This window comes from Sphaeramia orbicularis, chromosome 4, assembly GCF_902148855.1.
Source record: "Sphaeramia orbicularis chromosome 4, fSphaOr1.1, whole genome shotgun sequence".
Taxonomy (NCBI): Eukaryota; Metazoa; Chordata; class Actinopteri; order Kurtiformes; family Apogonidae; genus Sphaeramia; species Sphaeramia orbicularis.
The window spans coordinates 48,930,218-48,944,179 of record NC_043960.1 but is presented as its reverse complement, the minus strand read 5'-3'; positions in this window follow the sequence as shown (position 1 = coordinate 48,944,179).

Sequence of the window (13,962 nt, the reverse complement as noted above, 5' to 3'; positions counted from 1 at the left end):
CTCCGGGCTCTGGTACCAGGCTCCGGTAACCAGACTCCGGGCTCCGGGCTAAAGGCTCCGCGCTCAAAGGCTCCAGAATCCCAGCTTTTGGTCTTTTCCAAGCTACGAGCTCCAGGCTAAAGGCTCCAGACTCCAGGACTGGGGTCAGTTCAAGGCTCCGGGCTCAAGGCTCAAGACTCCAGGCTCCAGGCTCAAGGCTCCAGGGTCAGGGTCATTTCCATGCTCCGGGCTCCAGGCTCGAAGCTCTGGGTTCTGGGTCAGTTCCAAGCTCTGGGCACCGGGATGCAGACTCCAGATTCAAGACCCATGCTAAACACTCCGGGTCCGGGATCCAGGCTCCATGCCAGGCTCCAGACTCCATGCTTCAAGCTTTGGGATCCAGGCTAAAGACTCCATGCTCGCGGTCAGTTCCAGGCTCGAGGCTCGATGCTTAAGACTCCGGGCTAAAGGCTCCGGGCTCAGTGTCAGTTCCAGGCTCCGGGCTCCACGCTCAAGGCTCCAGGCTCTGGGTTTTAGGCTCTTGGCATGGGATCAGTTCCAATTTCCGGTCTCCAGGTTTAAGGCTCAACATTTCGGGCTTGGGGTCAGTTCAAGGCTAATGGCTCGATTTTCCAGGCTTGGTGCTAGGCGTTCCAGGCTCCAGGCTTGCGGCACCGGGCTCGAGGCTGAAGGCTAAAAGCTCTAGGCTGGGGTAAGTTTCTTGCTACGGGCTCAAGGATCCAAGCTCAAGGCTTGGGATCAGTTCCACGCTCTTGGCTCCAGGCTCCATGCTCAAGGCTGCATGGTTCAGGCTCTGAGCTCCAGGCTCCAGGCTCAGGCTCCAGGCTCCAGGCTCAGGGCCAGACTCCAGGCTCCAGGCTCAGGGCCAGTTCCAGGCTCAAGGCTTCAGGCTCTTCTCTCCAGGCTTCACTCTCCAGGCTATGGGCCTTGGGCTCAAGGCTCACGGCTACAGGCTCCAGGCTCAAGGCGCCAGGCTCCAGGGTCTTGGTCAGTTGTAGGCTCCGGGCAAAAGGATCCAGGCTCCGCGCTCAAGGCTCCTGGTTCCAGGCACAGGGCTCTGGGCTTGGGTCAGTTCCATTCTCCAGGCTCCACGCTAAAGCCTCTTGGCTCTGGGTCAGTTTCAGAAACCACACATCGGGCTCCATGCTCCAGGTCCATGTTCCGTGCCCCTTACACCAGGTCAAGGCTCCAGGTTCCTTGCTCTGGGTAATTCCAGGCTGTGGGCACTGGGCTCACGGCTCTAGGCTCCAGGCTCAGTGTCAATTCCAGGCTTTGGACTCCAGATTCCGGGCTCCAGGCTCCGCGCTCCAAGCTCCAGGCTCCATGCTCCATGCTCCGGGTCTGGGGTAAGTAAAGGGCTCCAGGCTCCAGGCTCAAGGCTCCAAGGCTCCGGGCTCCGCGCTCCATTCTCCGATTTCAAGAATTCAAGCTAGGGTTAAGTTCCGACTTTGGGCTCAGGGCTCAAGCCTCCAGTCTCCAGGCTTCAGATTCTGGGCTCCATCTCATGGCTCACGGCTCTGACTCAAGGCTCCAGGCTCCAGGCTTTGGGCTTTGGGGCAATTCCATTCTCCGGGTACCAGGCTTCAGGCTCTAGGCTTCAGGCTCTGGGTCAGTTCCAGGCTCCGGGCTCAAGTCTCTGGGCTCTAGGTTCCAGGTTCCGGGCATCAGGTCAGGGTTCCAGACAGCGCTCCACGATCCAGGATCGGGTCAGTTCGAGGCTCTGGGCTCAAGGCTCTGGGGTCAAAGTCAGTTTTTTGCTCCGGGCTCCAGTTTACAGGCTCCAGGTTTCATGCTCAGGGCTCCAGTTTGCAGGCTCCAGGTTCAATGCTCTGGGCTCCAGGCTTTAGGCTCCAGGCTCCAGGCTCAGGCTCCAGGCTCCAGGCTCCAGTCCAGGCTGGGATCCAGACTTTGGGCTCAGAGTAGGTTCGTGGCTCCAGGCTACTGCTTTAAGGTTCCATATTTGGGCACAGTTCCAGGCTACAGGTTCTATGCTCCAGGTTCGTGACTATGCGTTCCAGGCAAACGGAACCTGGCTCCAGGCTCAAGGCTCCGGTCTCCAGGCTCCAGCCTCGGGGTCAGGTCCATGCTCCAGGCTAAAGACTACAGGCCAAGTCTCAGGGTCAGTTCATGGCTCCAGTCACCAGGCTCTAGACTCCATGCTTAAGGCTCCATGCTTCATGCTCTGGGCTCCAGGCTATAGGTTCTAGGGTAAGGGTCAGTTCAAGGCTCCTGGCTCCATGCTTCAGGCTGGGCTCAAGGCTCCGGGCTAAGTGTCAGTTCTGGGCTCCGTGTTCCCCACTCAAGGCTACAGGCTCTGAGCTCCAGGCTCTTGGCATGGGGTGAGTTCCAAAATCTGGTCTTCAGGTTTTAGGCTACACTTTCGGGCTTGAGGTCAGTTCCAGGCTAAAGGCTCAATAGTCCAGGTTCGTTGCTACGCGTTCAAGGCTTAACGGCTCTCAGCACCAGGCTCCAGGCTGAAGGCTCAAAGCTAAAGGCTCAGGCTCAGGGTAAGTTCCATGCTCAAGGGTAAAGGTTTTGGGTCAGTTAAAGGCTCTGGGCTCCATACCCCAGGGTCAAGGCTCCAGGCTCCAGGCTCCAGGCTCCAGGCTCCAGGCTCTGGGCATGGGGTGAGTTCCAAGTTCCGTTCTCCAGGTTTTAGGCTCCACATTTTAGGCTCGGGGTCAGTTCAAGGCTAATGGCTCCATTTGCCAGACTCCTTGCTACACGTTCCAGGCCAGGCTCCAGGCTCCCGGCACCAGGCTCAAGGCTGAAGGCTCAAAGCTCAAGGCTCCATGCTCCAGGCTCGGGGTAAGTTCCTTGCTCACGGCTCAAGGCTCCAAGCATAAGGCTTGGGGTCAGTTCCACGCTCTAGGCTCCAGGCTCCAGGCTCCAGGCTCAAGACTGAATGGTTCAGGCTCTTGGCTCCAGGCTCAAGGCTCCAGGCTCAAGGATCCAGGCTCCAGGCTCCAGGCTCCAGACTCCAGGCTCCAGAATCCAGGCTCCAGGCTCGGGGTCAGTTCCATGCTCAAGGCTCCAGGCTCTGCCTCCCAGGCTTCACTCTACAGGCTCCGGGCTGAAGGCTGCGGGCTCCAGGCTAACCGCTACAGGTTCCAGGCTCAAGGCACTAGGCGCTAGGCTCCAGGGTTGGTCAGTTGAAGGCTCCGTGCTCCAGGCTACTGGCTCCAGACTCCAGGCTCGGATTCAGTTTCAGGCTCCGGGCTAAAGGATCCAGGCTCCACGCTCCTGGCTCCTTGTTCCAGGGACGGCTCCGGGCTTTGGGTCAGTTCCATGCTCCAGGCTCCAGGCTAAAGCCTCTAGGTTCTGGGTCAGTTTCAGGTACTGCACATTGGGCTCATGCTCCAGGTTCATTCCCCTAACACAAGGTCAAGACTCCAGGTTCCTTGCTCAGGGTAATTTCCAGGCTCTGGGCTCCAGGCTCCAGGCTCCAGGTTCCAGGCTCCAGGCTCCAGGCTCCAGGCTCACTGTCAGTTCCAGGCTTTTAGGTTCGAGGTTCCGGGCTCCAGGCTCCAACAGGCTCCAGGCTCCAGGCTCGGAGCAAGCTTGGAGCTCTGTGCTCCGAGCTTTAGTTCCGGGTCGTAGCTCCAGACTCCATTCTCCAGGGTTTGGGCTCGGGGTCAGTTCAGGGCTCAGGGCTCCAGGTTTCAGGTTCTGGGCTCCGGGCTCCACACTCCAGGCTCAAGGTTCATAGCTCCAGAATCCAGGCTCGGGGTAAGTTCAAGGTTCCAGGCTCCAGGCTTCAGGCTCCAGGCTCTAGGTGCTGGGCTCAAGGCTCCAAGCTCCAGGTTCCAGGAAACATGCTCGGGGTCAGTTCCATGCTTCGGGCTCATGGCTTCATGCTCCAGGATCCAGGCTCCCGTTCAGTTCAGTTCCATGGTCAGGTCTTCAGGCTCCAGGCTTCGGGCTCTGGGCTTAGGGTCAGTTCAAGGCTCCGGCTCTAGGCTCCTTTCACGGGGTAAGTTTGAGGCTCCGGGCTTAGGGCTTTAAGCTCTGGATATTCTTCCAGGCTTCAGGCTCAAGGCTCTAGGGCCCAAGATCCAGACTCAGGGCTCCAGGCTCCAGGTTTTGGGTTTGGGGTCAATTACAGGCTCCGGGCTCCAAGCTACAGTCTCGAGTTAGGTTCCAGGCTCCAGGTTCCTTGCTCCAGGCTCAAGGCTCTTTGCTCAGGGCTCCAGTTTCGGGGTCAGTTCCAGGCTCCGGCTCAAGGTTGCATGCTTGGGTCAGTTCCAAGCTCCGGGCACATGGCTCAAGGCATGGGGTCAGTGCGAGGATCTGGGTCCGGGTCTTTTAGATCTGGGCTCCAGGCTCCGTGCTCCAGGCTCAAGTCTCCAGGATTAAGGCTCTCACCTTCAGGTTCCTTGCTCCAGGCTCCAGGCTCCAGGCTCCAGGCTCTTGGTCATTTCCAAGCGTTTCCCCGATAAGAATCACTTTTTGTCACTTTGAGACAAGGATGTTTTTTCACAAGCAGAACATCAGGACCTGAGAAGACTATCACAAAATAGCCATAAAACACTTATTTTTTTGACTTATTTTTTAGTGTTTTCATGCTTTTCTGACTATATTGTAAAAATGTCATTTTAGCGTTCACGCAAGCAGAAGCTGATTTGGTCACTTTTGAGACAAGGATGTTTTGTCTCAGTAGAACGTAAAAGCTTCACACTTAGTTCTGGCATTTCTAAACCGCCCCGTGGAGATGGAATGCTGCCTTACATTGCAACCACACTCTAGAGGAAGAACTCTGTCCATGGTCCTGATTCTTTCTTTCTTTGTCTCTTGCTCTCTCTCTCCCTCTTTCCTCCAACCCCCTTAAAGCTGCACACTGGCGTGCATGAACGAGGAAGAGCACTGGGAAATCGCACTGACCCTTTCAGGGTTAGACAGGGACGGCTGGTGGACGTGTGGGACATTGTTATTTTTCCAGAGACAGAACACCGGTTAGCCTAACCCCTTTTTTAAGCTCCGGTTCTTTTCTCATCTGGAGCTGGATAACGATAAAACATGAACCGTATGTTGAACTTTGTTATTTCTTTTCCAGAGACAACCCTATAAGCCTTACACCTTTTTTTTTTTTTTTAACCTCCGGGGCTTCTCCTCAACTTCAGCCCGAAACCGAACCTTTTTCCAGGTCTGAATCTTTTCCCCTCTCCCCCCTCTTTTCTCTCCAGCCCCCTTAAAGCTTCTCACTGAGTTTGGAACTTTTTCAAACCCCCCCGTGGGAACGGAATGCTTCCCAACATCAGAGTTTCACACTCGGGAAGAACTCTCGCCCGGGTCCTGGTTCTTCTTTCCCCTTCCCTCCCCTTTTTCTTCCATCCACCTTGAAGCTGCACATTGGCATGCGCTGAGGAGGAGGAACGCCGGGAAATGTCGCGCTTACCCGTGTCAGGATTTGGTCGGGACGGCCGGTGGACCGTGTGGACTCTGTCTTTTTTCCAGGCCTGTGTGGGACTTTTCTTTTTTTCAGGCCTGTGTGGGAATCTGTTGTTTTTAAAAGACAGAACGCCGGATAGCTGATCCCCTTTTTAACCTCCGGTGTTTTTCTCATCTGGAACCTGATAACGGTAAAACTCGAACCGTATTGTGGGACTTTGTTTTTTTTTTTTTTTCCCAGACAGAACCCCTGTAAGCCTAACCCCTTTTTGACCTCTGGTGCTTTTCTCAGGTGGAGCTTGATAACGGTAAAACTCAAAACGTCTGATGCCATTTTTCAGAACTCTGCTCCTCCCCCTGGTCTTACTCTTTTTTTCTGTCTCTCTCCACTCTTTCGTCCAGCCACCTTAAAGCTGCACAGTGAGTTCTGGCATTTTTAAAACCCTCCCTGGAGACGGAATGCCACCCCACATTGCAGCCACACAGTGGGGGCTGAACTCTGGCCCTCCTTGCCTGTCTTCGGTGTGACTCGGGCTTCTACAAACTGATTGCACTTGCTGTGTCTTTGACTGTGTCTTTGAAAAGTGCTCTATCAATAAAATGTATTTACTATTTTGCCTACTTACTGTCTGACTCTCTCTCCCCCCCCCCCCCCTTTCTTCATCAGCCACCTTAAAGCTTCACACTGGGACTGAAAATCACATCCTCTCCTGGTTAGGGTTAGGCTGAGGCCAGGTTAGGGCACCAGGCTCGGGCTTAGTTCCAGGGTTTGGGTTAGGGCTGAGGCCAGGGACAGGGTTGGGCTCCGGGCTCGGGCTAAAGTTCCAGGGTTCAGGCCAGTGTCAGGGTTTGGCTCCAAGCTCGGCTCAGTTACAGGCTCCAGACTAAGGCTCTAGCTCCTGGCTCTAGGCTCTGAGTTCTGGGCTCTGAGCTCCGAGCTCCGGGCTCCAGGCTCCATGGTCCAGGCTCTGCATTCCTTGCTCCAGGCTCGGGTCAGTTCCAAGCTTCGGGCTCAAGGTCAAGGCTCCGGGCTCCGGGCCTTTTGTTCTTTTCCAGGCTACAATCTCCAGGCAAAAGGCTCCAGACTCAAGGATTGGGCTCAGTTCAAGGCTCCGGGCTCAAGGCTCCAGGCTCAAAGCTCTGGATTCGGGTCAGTTCCAAGCTCTGGGCACCGGGCTTCTGGCTCCAGATTCAAGACCCATGCTCCACGCTCAGGGCGCCGGGCTCCAGGCTCCATCCAAGCTCCGGGCTCCTGGCTCCATGCTCCAAGCTCTGGGCTCCTGGCTCTGGGCTCAAGACTTCAGGCTCCAGGCTCAGGGTTTGTTCCAGGCTCCGGGCTCCAGGTTTCAGTCTCAGGGTCAGTTCCAGGCTCTGGGTTCCAGCTCCTACGTCTTGGCTCCGCACTCAAAGCTCCGGGCTCCAGGCTCAAGGCACGGGGTCATTTCTAGGCTCCAGTCTCCAAGGTCCGACGTGTGGTCAGTTCTAGGCTCCGGGCTCCAGGCTCCTGGTTCCGGGCTCAGGGCTCAGGGCTCAGGGCTCAGGGCTCAGGGCTCAGGTCAGTGTCAGTTCCAGGCGCCGGGCTCCAGGCTCCAGGCTCAGGGCTCCAGGCTCCTTGGTTCAAGTTCCAGGCTCAAGGCTACATGCTCCAGGCTCCAGGCTCAAGGCTCCAGGCTCCGGGCATGGGGTAGGTTCAAAGTTCTGGGATCCAGGCTTCAGCCTCCAGGCTTCGGGTTTGGGGTAAGTTCCAGGCTCCGGGTTCAATGCCCTGGGCTCAAGACTCCGGGCACGGGGTCATTTCCAGTCTCCGGGCTCCATTGTACCGGCTCAGAGCTTCTGGCTCAAAGCTCATGGCTCCGGGTTCGGGATAAGTTCCAGGCTCCGGGTTCCAGGCCCCAGGTTCCGGGGTCCGGGTCAGTTCCAAGCTCTAAGCTCCGGGCTCAAGGCTCCGCAATCAAGGATCCAGGCTCTGGGCTTAAGGGTCAGCTCCGGGCTCCGGGCTCCGGGCTCCGGGCTCCGGGCTCAAGGCTCCATTCTCGGGTTCAGTTCCAGTCTCGAGGTTCCTGGCTCCAGGCTCCGGGCTCCGGGCTCCAGGCTTTGGGCTCAGGGTCTTCTTCCAGGCTCCAGGCTCCAGGCTCCAGGCTCCAGGCTCCAGGCTCCAGGCTCCAGGCTCCAGACTCCAGGCTCAAGGCTCAAGGTTCCAGGCTCCAAGCTCCAGACTCCACGCTCCAGGCTATGGGCTCGTTATCAGTTCCAGGCTCCTGCCTCCAGCCTCCAGGCTCCAGGATAAAGGTTCGGGGTAAGTTCCAGTCTCCTTGCTCCAGGCTCCGTGATCCAGGCTTTGGGCTGAGTGTCTTCTTCCAGGCTCCAGGCTCAAGGCTCAAGGCTCCTGCTCCAGGCTCATTATCAGTTCGAGGCTCCGGGCTCTAGGCTCTAGGGTCCAGGTTCAGTGTCAGTTCCAGGCTCTGGGCTCCAGGTTCCAGTTCCAGGCTCCAGGCTCATCGATCCAGTATCCGGGCTCCGGATTCGGGGTCAGTTCCATGCTCCAGTCTCCATGCTCCAGTCTCCGGTTCAGTTCAAGGCTCCAGGCTCCAAGTTTGGGGCCTCAGGCTCCAGACTCCTAGCTCAAGGCTCAAGGCTCCAGGCTCCGGGCATGGAGTCAGTTCCAAGTTCCGGTCTCCCGCCTGTCAGGCGCAAGGCTTCTGGCTCGGGGTAAGTTCTATGCCAATGGTTCCACACCCTGGGCTCCAGGCTCCAGGCACTGGTTTTTTTCCAGGCTCCGGGTTCCAGGTACAAGGCTCCAGGCTCAAAGCTCCAGGCTCATAGCTCCAGTCTCTGGGCTCAAGATCAGTTCCAGACTCCGGTCTCCAGGACCAAGGTTTCGGGGTGTATTCCATGCTCTGCCTTCAGGCTTAAGGCTCCAGGCTTTTGGCTTGGGCTCAGTTCCATGCTCGGGGATCCACACCCCTTGCTCCAGGCTGTGAGAACGGGGTCATTTCCACACTCCGGGCTCCAGAATCCATGTTCAAGTCTCCGCCCTAGAGGTCAGTTCCAGGCTCCGGACTCCAGGCTCCAGCTCATGGCTCCATGCTCACGGCTCAATGCTCCAAGCTCCAGGCTCCAGGCTCCAGGCTCCAGGCTCCAGGCTCCAGGCTCCAGGCTCGGGGTCAGTTCCAGTCTCCGGGCTGCAGGGTCCTGGCTCAAGGTTTTTTGCTCGGGTCAGTTCCAGGCTCTGGGCTCAAGACTCCAGGCTCCAGGCTCTTTACTCAGGGTCAGTACAAGGCTTTGGGCTAACAGCTGAAGGGTCACGGCTCCATGCTCACGGATCCATGCTCCGGACCCAAGGTTCCGAGCTCAAGGTTCTGTGCTCGGGGTCAGTTCCAGGCTCCGCGCTCCACACTCCATGTTCAGGGCTCCGGGCTCGGGGTCATTTTTTGGCTCCGAGCTCCAAGGTCTGGACTTAAGGTCAGTTCCAGGCTCTATGCGCCCAGCTCCAAGCTCATGGCTCCATGCTACGGGCTCCAGGCTTGGGGTAAGTTCCAGGGTTCGGGCTCCAGGCTAAGGGATCAAGGCTCAATGTTCATGGTCAGGTAAAGGCTCCGGGTTCTTTCCTCCGGGCTCAGGGTCACTTTGAGTATCTTGGTTCTGGGCTCCAGTCTTTAAGGTCTGGGCTCTTGATTCCGTGCAATAGGCTCCGGGCTCAAGGCTCCAGGAACAGGGTCCTTTCCAGGCTCCGGGCTCAAGACTCCAGGCTCTTGACTCAGGGTCAGTACAAGGTTGTGGGCTAACTGCTGAAGGGTCACGGCTCCATGCTCACGGATCCATGCTCCGGACCCCAGGTTCCGAGCTCAAGGTTCTGTGCTCGGGGTCAGTTCCAGGCTCCGCGCTCCACACTACATGTTCAGGGCTCCGGGCTCGGGGTCATTTCGTTGCTCCGGGCTCCAAGGTCTGGACTTCAGGTCAGTTCCAGGCTCTATGCGCCCGGCTCCAAGCTCACAGCTCCATGCTACGGGCTCCAGGCTTGGGGTAAGTTCCAGGGTTCGGGCTCCAGGCTAAGGGATCATGGCTCAATGTTCATGGTCAGTTAAAGGCTCCAGGTTCTTTCCTCCGGGCTCGGGGTCACTTCGAGTATCTTGGTTCTGGGCTCCAGTCTTTAAGGTCTGGGCTCTTGATTCCGTGCAATAGGCTCCAGGCTCCAGGCTCCACAATCCAGGCTCCAGGCTGGAGGCTCCAGGTTCACGGCTCAAGGCTCCAGGCTTACGGCTCATGGCTCCAGGCTCACGGCTGCAAGCTCCAGGCTCAAGGCTCCAGGCTCCAGGGTCTTGGTCAGTTTAAGACTCTTTGCTCCAGGCTACCGGCTCAAGACTCAAGGCTCGGGATCAGTTCCAGGCCGGGCTAAAGGATCCAGGCTCCGCACTCCAGGCTCCTGGTTCCAGGCACAGGGCTCCGGGCTTGGTGTCTGTTCCATGCTCGGGCTCCAAGCTCAAGCCTCTAGGCTCAGGGTCAGCTTCAGGGACTGCACATCGGCTCCAGGCTCAAGGCTTCATGACCCAAACTTAAGGTCAAGGCTCCAGGTTCCTTGCTGAAGGTCATTTCCAGGCTCCGGGCTCCGGGCTCCGGGCTCCGGGCTTTGGGCTCTGGGTCTTCTTCCAGGCTAGGCTCCAGGCTCATGGCTAAAGGCTCCCGGCTCTAGGCTCAACGCTCCAGGCTCTGGTTTCGCTATCACTTCCCGACTCCGGTCTCGGGACCCAGGTTTCGGGTTTGGGATTTAATTCCATGCTCTGGCCTGGGCTCCGGGCTCCAGGCTTCGGGCTCAGGGTAAGTTCCATGCCGGGGTTTCAACCCTGGCCTCCAGGTTCTGAGAACGGGGTCATTTACACGCTCCGGGCTGTAAAATCCAGGTTCCAGGCTGCGCACTTTGGGTCAGTTCCAGGCTCCAGACTCCAGGATCCAGGCTCATGGCTCAATGCTCCAAGCTCCCGGCTCCAGGCTCGGGATCAGTTCCAGTCTGGGCTCCAGGGTCCGGGCTCAAGGTTCCGTGCTCGGGTTCAGTTCCAGGCACCAGGCTCCAGGCTCCAGGCTCCAGGCTCCAGGCTCCAGGTTCCAGGCTCCAGGCAAGGGCTTTCGGCTCCACGCTCCTTCCTCCGTTCTCCAGAATCCAGGCTAAGGGCACGGGGTCAGTTCCAGGCTCCGGGATCCAGGCTCATTTCTCGTGGTCACCTTCACGCTCCGGGCTCATGGCTCCAGGCACGGGTCAGTTTGAGGATCTGGGCTCCGAGCTCCAGTCCTTAAGCCGTGTCTCTAAGCTCCGCGCTCCATGCTCCGCCCTCCAGACTCAAGACTCCAGGTTATTTGTAAGTGGCAGGCTCCGTTCTCCAGGTTATCGGCTCCAGACTACGGGCTCGGGTTCAGTTCCAGGCTCGGGGCTACGGACTCCGGACTCCGGCCTCCGGCCTCCGGGCTCCGGGCTCCACGCTCCGGCCTCCGGCCTCCGGGTTCCGGGCTCCAGCCTCCGGGCTCCATGTTTGGGGTCATTTCCAGGCTACGGGCTCCGTGCTCGGTCTGTGTTCAGTTCCAGGCTCAAGGCTCCAGGATCCTAGCGCTGGGCTATAGGCTATAGGCTCACTACAATGCCCAGACCTCTTAGTTTTCCTTTTTTTCTGAGTAGAAGAGGCAAAAATGTCATTGTTGAGCGTTTCAGACGATAAGAAGCTGTTTTGGTCAGTTTGAGAAAAGGATGATTTTTTTTCTCAATCAAACCATCATGAACTGATTAGACTTTGACAAAACAGCCATAAAACACTTATTTCTGACTTGTTTTTCGTGTTTTCATGCTTTTCTGAGTATAAGAGGAAAAAATGTCATTTTTGAGCCTTTCATGCGAAAAGAAGTTGTTTTTGTCACGTTGTGACAAGGATGTTTTTTTCTCAAGCAAAACTTCATGAACTGATAAGACTTTGACAAAAGCCATAAAACACTTATTTTGACTTGTTACCTCCGCCAAGGAGGTTATGTTTTTGCCAGGGTTTGTTTGTTTGTCTGTTTGTTGTTTGTTTGTCTGTCCGTTAGTGTGCAACATAACTCAAAAAGTTATGGAAAGATTTGGATGAAATTTTCAGGGTTTGTTGGAAATGGGATGAGGAAGAAATGATTAAATTTTGGTGGTGATGTGGGGGGGGGCCCACGGGGGGCACTGATCGTTAGTGTGAAACATAACTCAAAAAGTTATGGACAGATTTGGATGAAATTTCAGGGTTTGTTGGAAATGGGATAAGGAAGAAAAGATTAAATTTTGGTGGTGATCGGGGGTGGGGCGGCCCACAGGGGGGGCCACTGATCGTTAGTGTGCAACATAACTCAAAAAGTTAAGGACAGATTTGGATGAAATTTTCAGGGTTTGTTGGAAATTGGATGAGGAAGAGATGACACATTTTGGTGGTGATCGGAGATGGGGGGGCCCACGAGGGGGGCCACTGATCGTTAGTGCAACATAAGTCAAAAAGTTATGGACAGATTTGGATGAAACTTTCAGGGTTTGTTGGAAATGGGATAAGGAAGAAATTTACATTTTGGTAGTGATCGGGGTGGGGGGGCCACGGGGGGGCCACTGATCAGCCTTGGGGGAGGTCTGCGCTCTCCGAGTGCTTCTAGTTTTTCGTGTTTTCATGCTTTTCTGACTCTATTGGTAAAAATGTCATTTTATAGCGTTTCACGCAAGCAGAAGCTGATTTAGTCACTTTTGAGACTAGGATATTTTGTCTCAAGCAGAACGTAAAGCTTCACACTTAGTTCTGGTATTTCTCAAACTGCCCCGTGGAGATGGAATGCTGCCTTACATTGCAACCACACTCTAGTAGAAGAACTCTGTCCATTGTCCTGATTCTTTGTTTTTCTTTCTCTTGCATTCTCTCCCTCTTTCCTCCAACCCCCTTAAAGCTGCACACTGGCGTGCATGGACGAGGAAGAGCACTGGGAAATTCACTGACCCATGTCAGGGTTAGACCGGGACGGCTGGTGGACGGTGTGGACTCTGTCTTTTTTCCAGCCCGTGTGGGAAATTGTTTTTTTCCAGAGACAGAACACCGGTCAGCCTAACCCCTTCTTTAAGCTCCGATTCTTTTCTCATCTGGAGCTGGATAACGATAACATGAACCGTAACTTTGTTATTTTTTTTCCAGAGACAACCCCTGTAAGCCTAACACCTTTTTTTCTTTTAACCTCCGGGGCTTCTCCTCAACTTTAGCCGGAAACCTAACCTTGTTCCAGGTCTTAATCTTTTCCCCTCTCCCCCTCTCTTCTCTCCAGCCCCCTTAAAGCTGCTCACTGAGTTGTGGAACTTTTTCAAACCCCCCCAGTGGGCCCCACATCAGAGCCTCACACTCGAGGAAGAACTCTCGCCCTGGTCCTGGTTCTACTTTTCCCCTCTCCCCCTCCCACCCCCTTTTCTTCCAGCCACCTTGAAGCTACACATTGGCATGCGCTGAGGAGGAGGAACGCCGGGAAATATCGCGCTGACCCGGGTCCGGATTAGGCCGGGACGGCCGGCGGACCGTGTGGACTCTATCTTTTTTCCAGGCCTGTGTGGGACTTCGCTATTTTTCCAGGCCTGTGTCGGAATCTGTTATGTTTTTCAAAGTCAGAACGCCGGTTAGCTGATCCCCTTTTTAACCTCCGGTGCTTTTTCATCTGGAGCTGGATAACAGTAAAACTCGAACCGTATGTGGGACCAGGGCCGGACTGAGACTCATTTTCAGCCCTGGAGTTTTCGTACCTCAGACCGGCCCACTTTAGATCACGAACAATTACTATTAAAATCATGGAATTATACCTTACATGTTAGGTCTACACACTGTTCTGCAAAGCCTTGTAATTCAGTGTATTTTCTAAATATTTCAAAATCAGCGCAAGTAAAGGTTGCTCCACAATGTGGATTTATTTCAACAGTGAGTGCACATCGACATCTCCAACATTATTATTCCTCACAACACAACAATAATAGAATCTATATTTTTGTTCTTATAAGTGTTAACATTTTTCAAAACTTTAAAATGTTTGAAATGAAATAAAATAATATAAAAATATGAAATAAAAAAATATAAAAAAATAAAGCTTGCTGCACTTTCTAATAACACTATCTTTTTTGTATCCTCTGCAACAAAAGATTTCCATCACAACTTCCTTGTGGTTTGTTCCATCTTTGCTATTGAAAACTTTTGATATAGTGATATTAGGGGTTTGACGAGGATGATAAGAAAAAAATGTATGTATATCCCATGACTGAGCAAAGTAATCAAAGCTAACAACAACATCATCTTCATCTGTCTCATTCTGATAGTGGTTCAGGGTTCTGCTGCTTAGCTGCTCCTCTGTCATCAGTAGACTCTGCTCTCCCTTTCACTCTTCATTCAGTTTCCCTAGATTCGCCTGCACCTGTATCACAGTAAAAAATCTACAGACATTTTGACATTCTTAACCAATTAAGATATTTACATTGGCAAAATATGCAGGCTTATTTGATATTACTTTATGTTATTGCCTTTCAGTTGTGGGCTTTGTGTATTTACTGTCTCACTTTTA